We start from the raw sequence: 12,412 nt of genomic DNA on the forward strand, positions 1-12,412 counted from the left end.
TGCCAAACAGCTGATGTTGGGCAAGACTGGAAATAATTTGGCTTAAGAAATAGAATAGAGGGCTTCCCTGGTGGTGCAGTGGTTAAGAATCTGCCTGCCAATGCAGGGGACATGGGTGCGAGCCCTGGTCTGGGAAGATCCCACATGCCATGGAGCAACTAAGCCCATGCACCACAACTACTGAGCCCACGTGCCACAACTACTGAAGCCCGCGGACCTAGAGCCCGTGCTCCACAACAAGAGAAGCCACCGCAATGAGAAGTCCACGCACCGCAACGAAGAGTAGACCCCGCTTGCCACAACTAGAGAAAGCGTGTTGTGCGTGGGCACAACAACGAAGACCCAATGCAGCCAAAAATAAATTAAAAATAAAATAAATTTATATAAAAAAGAATGAAAACTAAAACAATTCTTTTTAAAAAGATAAAGAAATAGAATAGAGAGTTAATTTTCAACATTAATTCCTAAGTAGCTCTGGGGTTGATTTAATTAATATGTGGTTCTATAACATTTCAGTGTCTTTTGGGAGGAAAATTTTACTGTTCAGATATGGTCCAAGGAGGATGAAAAAATGGTCAAATGGTCTTAATAAGTGAGAGCACATGATTTTAATAGACTGCTGGTCCCCTCCCTGGAAGGGGTTGTTCCCACCCCTGGCTATGGATAAGCTCCTTTAAGCCTAAAAGGTAAAGATGACAGAAAAACTGAGGAGTGGTAGGGAGAGACTCCTGATGTCTCCTGCCATGTGGAGAGACATCCTTCCCCTCTGTGCCCCTTGCTTCTCCTCATGAGAAGAGAATGGAATACCCTCATTAGTGAGTTTGGAACAAGGAACAGGGTGTGCTTGGCCTACCGCTTTCTTCCTTGCAATTTGTTTCTCTGTAGAGAGATCCAGGGTGCTCTTGGTTATGTGGAGGAAGGACTGTCATTGTTCAGTGCTGCTAGTGACTGGTGGGTAAGTATCTGATTCGGGACAAGGTTGTTTTAGGAACCTGCTTGTTTTCCAAAGCCATCTCCCCCAACCCAGTTTCACTTACAATAAACTCTGCCTAACACTTTGGCTCTCAGTTAACTTATATCTAGCAGGGAACAGGAGTATTATTTACTAGCCTCCTTCAAACCTCCTCAAACTTATTCTGGGTAGTGATACAATTTGTAAACCAATTGGCTGGTCAATGCTGGGAATGCTTAGGTGAAACTGATTGGTGAATGTTCAATTTTTGGTACATTTTCAGATACTATGTCCTATTTTCAGAGGTTTCTCAAGACATTCAAATTCTTTGGTTGAACAAATAAAAGCTTAAGCATAAGGGAATAGTAAAAGTCAGAAAACTGTTCAAGACTTTCATAAATGTATTTCTCAGGCTCGAGAATGGTTTTCAGAGAGCAGCTTTGTGAGAAAGGAAACATTGTATGAAGAGTTTGGTGTGTAATTGTGCAATATCTGTGAACAGGAGGAGGCATCAATGGTTAGAGGAAGAGTTTGAATGTGGCTTTGTGTAAGTATGTGAATATCTTTATGGGCATGTGGGTGAGCCTGTGTGTGGGTGGCTAGGAGTGTGGGTAAATGTGTATGGATGTGAGTATGGGTGGTGTATTTTTGCTTGGAGTTATGTATTTATGCACTAGTGTGTGGCCGGCTGAGTGTGTGGATACACGTGTGTGTGCATGCACATGCTTGTGTATGTGTGTCTGTACATATGGGTGTGAATGTGGCTGGGTGAGTGGGTATAGGTGTGTCTAGGTGGTGTGTGGATTTGTGTGTGTGTGCATGTGTATTGAATGAAAGGTACAAAGTATGCAGCAGGGGACAGATGAAACCAAAAATTCTTACAGAATAACAAAAAACGTCCATTACCTCAGGGAATTTCAAGATAACTTGTAAGGAAATACCAAAAAAGTTTTAACCTTTCAGATATTTGCACTTAGAATTTAACCTGAAAGATTAGAATTTTACATAATCAATACAGCTAGACAAAGCCTAGTCAAGCATGTGAACAGTCTTTTGTAAACGGAGATGGTAATCCCAGAGAACGTTATGGATGGCTGGGTGATTTCTGTGTGGACTGCACAATTGCTCCTGGCAAGGGTGGGAGTAAGAGCTGAAATCCAGCTGTTTCTCTATTTGCTAAACCGTGTGTCCTGCACCCAGAGAGGGCGCCTTTTTCTAATTTTCACAAAGATGGCCTGAGGTCCTAAATAGCACAGCAGATGGGATTTTCACACTTTATTTTCAGATGTGTGACTTCATTGCATACCTACCTCTCTCTGGAACAGTTCCTCTCAATGGGTACCATTTCTCCTGGCCTGGAAGAACAAGTCTATTCTCAAGAAAAGGAAAGGCTGACCTGGGATCTGAGAAAGTTGGAAAGTTTACTGACAAGGACTTTGAAAGCCTAAGAGGACATTAACCCTTGGTCCAGGAATATATATGGGTTGCCTTTTAATTTCTTCTATAGATCCCTGTCACTTTGTTGCCTCTTTCGTAGCCTTTCCCAGATACATTTTATTAAATAACAATTTTTGATATTTGCATTTTGAGAAGGAACTCTGGAAAAGTAAAAAAACTCTAAGCATATAGAAATTAATTTCTAGTTGCCAAGAAGCTTCACAGGAGTGTGATGTTGGAGAATGGGTGGGCTCCTGGATTTTCCTAGGGCCCATGAATCCCATTGTGACAACATCAATTTGTTCCTCCTAAGTTATACCAATTCCTCATGTATTTTCTCTAGAAGTCCTGAGGAAGACACCTGATGACTCTACCTTTCAGGAGAGCTGACTTTGGATAAGAGATGAGTGGAAGGTTTGTAGGCTAGAAAAATGATATTATAACTCAGCCAAGCATTTTGAGATGTGTCAAAGTGAGATCAAGTGTTTTGAAATTGTGAACATGGAGAAATAATACCTCTAGGAAATCTAAAGGGAAGATTACATTTGAAAAACTGAGCAGGAGGTGCAATAGATCATCCCAAGAAGGTGTTTACCTTTGCCAGCCTTCCCAATGTGCTGAGTCTAGTGCAAAGAAAGTTTCTCAAGCTTCATTTATCCTTTTATAGCACATTAATAAAGTGATTCACTTGTTTTTCAGCACTTTTTACTCTATAGCATCAAATTGACATCAATCATACATGCCAAGGTGTACAGAATAATAAATGCAATTTCCACCGAACCTAACTGCACTTGATTTATACAGCCCTTTTTAATTTACTTTACCTAAGCCATATATTTTAACTCCTTAATGGGACCTTAAGGAGCTTTCTGCATGCATAGGCAGTTACATGAAGGACACAGGATTGTTTCTTTCACCCCCCTCCATCTTTCAGCTGTTCTTTCAGTAGTATGTCACTGATATATTAATTTCTCTTGTGAATGATGGTATGTCTGTGTTGAGGAACTCTAGGTAGCTGCATGATGTAGTATAAAAAGGTGAATATATTAGACACAAACAAGTCTAGGGCTGAGTTCTCACTCTGCCAACTGCTAGCAGTTTGACCTTGAGCAACAAATTTAAATCCACTGAACCTCAGTTTCCTTATCTTTGAGACTGTTGTAATCATTCCTAATTTTCAGGGTTATTGTGAAGATCAACTTATATATGATAATCACATCACATATGTAGCTCAATATCTGACACTGTGGTAGAAATATTTATGTAATTAAATTTGTAGAAACTTTTCCTCTTGATTACCCTTCAAGACAGTGGAGGAGTAAGACGTGGAGATCATCTTCCTCTCCACAAATACATCAAAAATCTACATGTGGAACAACTCCTACAGAACACCTACTGAACGCTGCCAGAAGACCTCAGACTTCCCAAAAGGCAAGAAACTCCCCACGTACGTGGGTAGGGCAAAAGAAAAAAGAAAAAACAGAGACAAAAGAATAGGGATGGGACCTGCACCTCTGGGAGGGAGCTGTGAAGGAGGAAAAGTTTCCACACACTAGGAAGCCCCTTCACTGGTGGAGATGGGGGGGTGGGCGGGGGGGAAGCTTCAGAGCCACGGAGGAGAGCACAGCAACAGGGGTGCAGAGGGCAAAGCGGAGAGATTCCTGCACAGAGGAACAGTGCCGACCAGCACTCACCAGCCTAAGAGGCTTCTCTGCTCACCTGCCAGGGCAGGTGGGGGCTGGGAGCTGAGGCTCGGGCTTCAGAGGTCAGATCCCAGGGAGAGGACTTCGGTTGCCTGCATGAACACAGCCTGAAGGGGGATAGTGTGCCACAGCTAGCCAGGAGGGAATCTGGGGAAAAGTCTGAAACTGTCTAAGAGTCCAGAGACCATTGTTTCGGGGTGAGCGAGGAGCGGAGATTCAGAACACCGCCTAAACGAGCTTCACAGACGGGTGCAAGCCATGATTATCAGCACGGACACCAGAGATGGGCATGAAACGCTAAGGCTGCTCCTGCAGCCACCAAGAAGCCTGTGTGCAAGCACAGGTCACAATCCACACCTCCCCTCCTGGGAACCTGTGCAACCCGGCACTGCCAGGGTCCCATGATCCAGGGACAGCATCCCTGGGAGAACACACAGTGCACCTCAGGCTGTTGCAATGTCATGCCATCCTCTGCCGCTGCAGACTCACCCCACATTCTGTACCCCTCCCTCCCCACAGTCTGCGTGAGCCAGAACCCCCTAATCAGCTGCTCCTTTAACCACCTCCTGTCTGGGTGAAGAACAGACACCAGAGGGCAATCTACATGCAGAGTTGGGGCCAAATCCAAAGCTGAACCCCAGGAGCTGTGTGAACAAAGAAGAGAAAGGGAAATTTCTCCGTGCAGCCTCAAGAGCACTGGATTAAGTCTCCACAGTCAATTTGATGTACCCTGCATCTGTGGAATACCAGAATAGACAACGGGTCATCCCAAAACTGAGGTGGTGGACTTTGGGAGCAACTGTAGACATGGGGTTTGCTGTCTGCCTGACTACTTTCTGATTTTTATGTTTAGCTTAGTATAGTTTTTACCTCTTGTTGTCATTGCTTGATTTGTTTGTTTGGTTCCTCTCTTCTTTTTTATTACGTTTTATTTTAATAATTTTTTTAATAACTTTATTTTAAAAATCTTTTTTCTTCTTTCTTTTTTTTCTATCTTATCTTCTGAGCTGTGTGGCTGACAGGGTCTTGGTGCTATGACGGGGTGTCAGGCCTGAACCTCTGAGGTGGGAGAGCCGAGTTCAGGACATTGGTCCACCAGAAACCTTCTGGCCCCACATAATATCAATTGCTGAGAGCTCTCCCAGAGAGCTCCATCTCAACAGTAAGACCGAGCTCCACTCAATGACCAGCAAGCTACAGTGCTGGACACCCGATGCCAAACAACTAGTAAGACAGGAACACAACCCCATCCATTAACAGACAGGCTGCCTAAAATCATAATAATTTCACAGACAACCCAAAACACACCACCGGACACGGTCCTTCCCACCAGAAGGACAAGATCCAGCCTCCTCCACCAGAACACAGGCACCAGTCCCCACCACAAGGAAGCCTACACAACCCACTGAACCAACCTTACCCACTGGGGGCAGACACCAAATAAAACAGGAACTGTGAACCTGCAGACTGGGAAAAGGAGACCCCAAACACAGTAAGTTCAATAAAATGAGAAGACAGAGAAATACACAGCAGATGAAAGAGCAAGGTAAAAACCCACCAGACCAAACAAATGAGGAGGAAATAGGCAGTCTACCTGAAAAAGAATTCAGAGTAATGATAGTAAAGATGATTCAAAATCTTGGAAATAGAATGGAGAAAATACAAGAAACGTTTCACAAGAACCTAGAAGAACTAAAGAGCAAACAAAGAATGATGAACAACACAATAAATGAAATTTAAAATTCTCTAGAAGGAATCAATAGCAGAATAACTGAGGCAGAAGAATAGTTATGTGACCTGGAAGATAAAACAGTGGAAATAACTACCGCAGACCAGAATAAAGAAAAAAGGATGAAAAGAATTAAGGACAGTCTCAGAGACCTCTGGGACAACATTAAACACACCAACATTTGAATTATAGGGGTTCCAGAAGAAGAAGAGAAAAAGAAAGGGACTGAGAAAATATTTGAAGAGATTATAGTGAAAACTTCCCTAACATGGGAAAAGAAATAGTCAATCAAGTCCAGGAAGCACAGAGAGTCCCATACAGGATAAATCTAAGGAGAAACACACCAAGACACATATTAATCAAATTATCAAAAATTAAATACAAAGAAAAAATATTAAAAGCAGCAAGGGAAAAACTAATAACATACAAGGAAACCGCCATACGGTTAAGAGATGATATTTCAGCAAAACTCTGCAAGCCAAAAGGGAGTGGCAGGACATATTTAAAATGATGAAAGGGAAAAACCTACAACCAAGATTACCCTACCCAGCAAGGATCTCATTCAGATTCGTTAGAGAAATTAAAACCTTTACAGACAAGTAAAAGTTAAGAGAATTCAGCACCACCAAACAAGCTTTACAACAAATGCTAAAGGAACTTCCCTAGGCAGGAAACACAAGAGAAGGAATAGACCTACAATAACAAACCCAAAACAATTAAGAAAATGGTAATAAGAACATACATATCAATAATTACCTTAGAAGTATATGGATTAAATGCTCCAACCAAAAGACATAGACTGGCTGAATGGATACAGAAACAAGATGCGTATATATGCTGTCTACAAGAGACCCACTTCAGACCTAGGGACACATACAGACTGAAAGTGAGGGGAATGAAGAAGATATTCCATGCAAAAGGAAATCAAAAGAAAGCTGCAGTAGCAATTCTCATACCAGACAAAATAGACTATAAAATAAAGACTATTACAAAAGACAAAGAAGGACACTACATAATGATCAAGGGATCAATCCAAGAAGAAGATATAACAATTGTAAATATTTATGAACCCAACTTAGGAGCACCTCAATACATAAGGCAAATGCTAACAGCCATAAAAGGGGAAATCGACAGTAACACAATCATAGTAGGGGACTTTACCACCCCACTTTCACGAATGGACAGATCATCCAAAATGAAAATAAATAAGGAAACACAAGCTTTAAATGATACATTAAACAGGATGGACTTAGTTGATATTTATAGGACATTCCATCCAAAAACAACAGAATACATTTCTCTCAGTGCTCATAGAACATTCTCCAGGATAGATCATATCTTGGGTCACAAATCAAGCCTTGGTAAATTTAAGAAAATTGAAATCATATCAAGTATCTTTTCCGACCACAATGCTATGAGACTAAATATCAATTACAGGAAAGAAAGTGTAAAAAATACAAACACATGGAGGCTAAACAATACACTAGTAAATAACCAAGAGATCACTGAAGAAATCAAAGAGGAAATAAATACCTAGAAACAAATGACAATGAAAACCAAAACCTATGGGATGCAGCAAAAGCAGTTCTAAGAGGGAAGTTTAAAGCAATACAGTCCTACATCAAGAAACAAGAAAAATCTCAAAAACACAACCTAACCTTACACATAAAGCATTAGAGAAAGAAGAACAAAAAAACCCCCAAAGTTAGCAGAAGGAAAGAAATCATAAAGATCAGATCAGAAATAAATGAGAAGAAATGACGAAAACAATAGCAAAGATCAATAAAACTAAAAGCTGGTTCTTTGGGAAGATAAAATTAATAAACCATTAGCCAGATTCATCAGGAAAAAAAGGGAGAAGACTCAAATCCACAGAATTACAAATGAAAACGGAGAAGTAACAGCTGACTGCAGAAATACAAAGCATCATGAGAGATTACTACAAGCAACTATATGCCAATAAAATGGACAACCTGGAAGACATGGACAAACTCTTAGAAAAGCACAACCTTACCAGACTGAACCAGGAAGAAATAGAAAATATAAACAGACCAATCACAAATGCTGAAATTGAAACTGTGATTCAAAATCTTCCAACAAACAAAAGCCCAGGACCAGATGGCTTCACAGGCGAATTCTATCAAACATTTAGAGAAGAGCTAACACCTATCCTTCTCAAACTCTTCCAAAATATAGCAGAGGGAGGAACACTCCCAAACTCATTCTACGAGGCCACCATCACCCTGATACCAAAAGCAGGCAAAGATGTCACAAAGAAAGAAAACTATAGGCCAATATCACTGATGAACATAGATGCAAAAATCCTCAACAAAATACTAGCAAACAGAATCCAACAGCACATTAAAAGGATCATACCCCATGATCAAGTGGGATTTATCCAGGGATGCAAGGATTCTTCAATATACGCAAATCAATCAGTGTGATACACCAGATTAACAAATTGAAGGATAAAAACCATATGATCATCTCAATAGATGCAGAAAAAGCTTTCGACAAAATTCAACACCCATTTATGATAAAAACTCTCCAGAAAGTGGGCATAGAGAGAACCTACCTGAACATAATAAAAGCCATATATGACAAACCCACAGCCAACATCATTCTCAATGGTGAAAAACTGAAACCATTTCCATTAAGATCAGTAATAAGACAAGGATGCCCACTCTCACCTCTCTTATTCAACATAGTTTTGGAAATTTTAGCCACAGCAATCAAAGAAGAAAAAGGAATAAAAGGAATCCAAATCAGAAAAGAAGTAAACCTGTCACTGTTTGCAGATGACATGATAAAATACATAGAGAAGAATCCTAAAGACGCTACCAGAAAAATACTAGAACTAATCAATGAATTTGTTAAAGTAGCAGGATACAAAATTAATGCACAGAAATCTCCTGCATTCCTAATACTAATGATGAAAAATCTGAAAGAGAAATTAAAGAAACAGTGCCATTTACCATTGCGACAAGAAGAATAAAATACCTAGGAATAAACCTACCTAAGGAGACAAAAGACCTGTTTGCAGAAAACTATAAGACACTGATGAAAGAAATTAAAGATGATACAAACAGATAGATATACCATGTTTTTGGATTGGAAGAATCAACATTGTGAAAATGACTATACTACCCAAAGCAATCTACAGGTTCAATGCAATCCCTATCAAACTACCAATGGCATTTTTCACAGAACCAGAACAAAAAATTTCACAATTTGTATGGAAACACAAAAGACTCTGATTAGCTAAAGCAATCTTGAGAAAGAAAAATGGAGCTGGAGGAATCAGGCTTGCTGAGTTCAGACTATACTACAAAGCTACAGTAATCAAGACAGTATGGTAGTGGCACAAAAACAGAAATATAGATCAATGGAACAGGATAGAAAGCCCAGAGATAAACCCACGCACATATGGTCACCTTATCTTTATCTTTGATAAAGGAGGCAAGAATATACAATGGAGAAAAGACTGTCTCTTCAATAAGTGGTGCTGGGAAAACTGGACAGCTACATGTAAAAGAATGAAATTAGAACACTCCCTAACACCACACACAAAAATAAACTCAAAATGGATTAAAGACCTAAATGTAAGGCCAGACACTATAAAACTCTTAGAGGAAAACATACGCATAACAGTCTTTGCCATAAATCACAGGAAAATCCTTTTTGACCCAGCTCCTAGAGAAATGGAAATAAAAACCAAAATAAACACATGGGACCTAATGAAACTTAAAAGCTTTTGCACAGCAATGGAAACCATAAACGAGACGAAAGACAACCCTCAGAATGGGAGAAAATATTTGCAAACGAAGCAACTGACAAAGGATTAATCTCCAAAATATACAGGCAGCTCATTCAACTCAATATCAAAAAAACCAACAACCCAATCCAAAAATGGGCAGAAGACCTAAAAAGATACTTCTCCAATGAAGATATACAGATTGCAAACAAACACATGAAAGAATGCTCAACATCACTAATCATTAGAGAAATGCAAATCAAAACTACAATAAGGTATCACCACACCAGTCAGGGTGGCCATCATCAAAAAGTCTACACACAATAAATGCTGGACAGGGTGTGGAGAAAAGGGAACCCTCTTGCACTGTTGGTGGGAATGTAAATTGATACAGCCACTATGGAGAACAGTATGAAGGTTCCTTAAAAAACTAAAAATAGAACTACCATACGACCCAGCAATCCCGCTACTGGGCATATACCCTGAGAAAACCATAATTCAAAAAGAGTCATGTACCACAATGTTCATTGCAGCTCTATTTACAATAGCCAGGACATGGAAGCATCCTAGGTGTCCATCGACAGATGAATGGATAAAGAAGATGTGGCACATATATAGAGTGGAATATTACTCAGCCATAAAAAGAAATGAAATTGAGTTATTTGTAATGAGGTGAATGGACCTAGAGTCTGTCATACAGAGTTAAGTAAGTCAGAAAGAGAAAAACAAATACCATATGCTAGCACATATATATGGAATCAAAAAAAAAAAAAAAGGTTCTGAAGAACCTAGGGGCAGGACAGGAATAAAGATGCAGAGGTAGAGAATGGACTTGAGGACACGGGCAGGGGGAAGGGTAAGCTGGGATGAAGTGAGGGAGTGGCATGGACATATATACTCTACCAAATATAAAATATATAGCTAGTGGGAATCAGCCGCATAGCACAGGGAGATCAGCTCCGTGCTTTGTGACCACCTAGAGGGGTGTTATAGGGAGGGTGGGAGGGAGATGCAAGAGTCAGGGGATATGGGGATATATGTATACATATAGTTGATTCACTTTGTTATACAGCAGAAACTAACACAACATTGTAAAGCAATTATACTCCCAAGAAAGATGTTAAAAAAATAATAATATAAAGAATAAATGAGTGGATAGTTGAAAAAAAAACTTTTCCTGTTTTTTTAAATCTGAAAATTATAAAAGCATCTTAAAGCAAACTTTGAATAATGATGCATGTAATAATAGAAGTGGCCCATTTTTACAAACATATTGTTTTTCCCTTGAAATTTTAGTTAAAGTTTAAAATGCTACTTAGCGTCCTCTGCTGTGTGTTCTGCCTTAATTTAGTAATTCTGTCTTTTTGACTGAAATGCTTATCTAAGAGATTTAATTACTTTATTCTACATTTCCTCCTGAACGGGGGAATGTCTCCTCTCTGAATCCATATCAGAGCACTCATCACATTGGTTAATAATTTACCTATTTATATATCACCATCTCTCGCATCATTCTATTAGCTCTTGAAGGTAGGTGTTATGGTTTGTTTTGGTTTTTTCTGCATCCTTATTTCCCCAGGTTCCTAAATCAAATATTTACTTAATGGGTCATTATTTTTTTAAATTGTTGCTTGCTTGGGTCTATTCCACAGAAGGTACAGGGTACAAAATATGTAGGTGGACAGATTTGTGTATAATATATTGACTTTCACAATAGTCAAATTTATTAGTCTTTAATAGCTTCTGATTATGTGTTGTCACAGGAAGATTCAGGGAAGACATCATTTAGAAAAACAAAACAAAACAAAAACAACAGTAACAACAAAACCCTTCCCTGCAATAAAAACAGGAGGTCCAGGGTTTTAGGAAGATGAGTTCACTGAACAAAAACATGCAACAGGTTTTTAATGATAAAGTCTGCAACGTTCTGTTCATGGTGAAAAAAATAGCACTTTTTTCACATGATGATCTTACTCCCAAGGATCTTGACATGCCCTCATATATCAGCATTGCAAAAGTTAAAGATAAGGATTTTTGTTAGAGAGGAAATAATAAGGGAGAAATGCTCCAAATGCATTGATTTGGGGGACTAGAACTTGACAGGAGACCCTGGGCTTGTGGCAGTGGAGGTGTTGGATGCTGTGGTTTACCTCAGGGATGTGATAATGGTCACAGGCCCATCAGTTCCTTTCACAGTTCCTCCTTGTTCAAATCTCATTCTCTGAGTGTGGGTATGACCACATAAGTTTGTTTAGTAGTTTTTTATTTCAATATTACTAATTTGATGTTTTGGTTTTAGAGATTATAGCATGCAATCTTGACTTAGTGTGATATTGGTTAATAATTTAACTGTCTTTAAAATCAAAGAACCTGAGAATCCTTTAAGGCCACTTTTTCTCTTCCCAATACATGCCATTTTTATTTAATTCTCCCTCTATAGTGTTATGCAGGCTTTATTGAAGTATTAAAATATTATTAAAATGTACAAAAATCATAAGTGTACAGCTTAATGAATTTTCACGAAGGGAATATACTCATGCAACCAGATTAAAAATCAAAACACTGCTTGACCCAGAAGTGTTTGTCTTCCCCTTTGAATCACTACCTTACCCTTTCTCCCTGACATCAATGGAAATCATCACTCTGACTTCTAATATTACAGATTAGTTTTTCTTCTTTTTAACTTTTTATAAATGGATTTATATAATATGTGCTCTTTTGTGCCTGATTTCTCTTATTCATATTATGTTTGTTAGTTTTATCTATATTATGTGTAGATGTAATTCACTCATCCTCATTGTGTGATATACTATTATATACAATACTATAATTAATAT

Source organism: Balaenoptera musculus, chromosome 3 (genome assembly GCF_009873245.2).
Source record: "Balaenoptera musculus isolate JJ_BM4_2016_0621 chromosome 3, mBalMus1.pri.v3, whole genome shotgun sequence".
In the NCBI taxonomy this organism is placed as follows: Eukaryota; Metazoa; Chordata; class Mammalia; order Artiodactyla; family Balaenopteridae; genus Balaenoptera; species Balaenoptera musculus.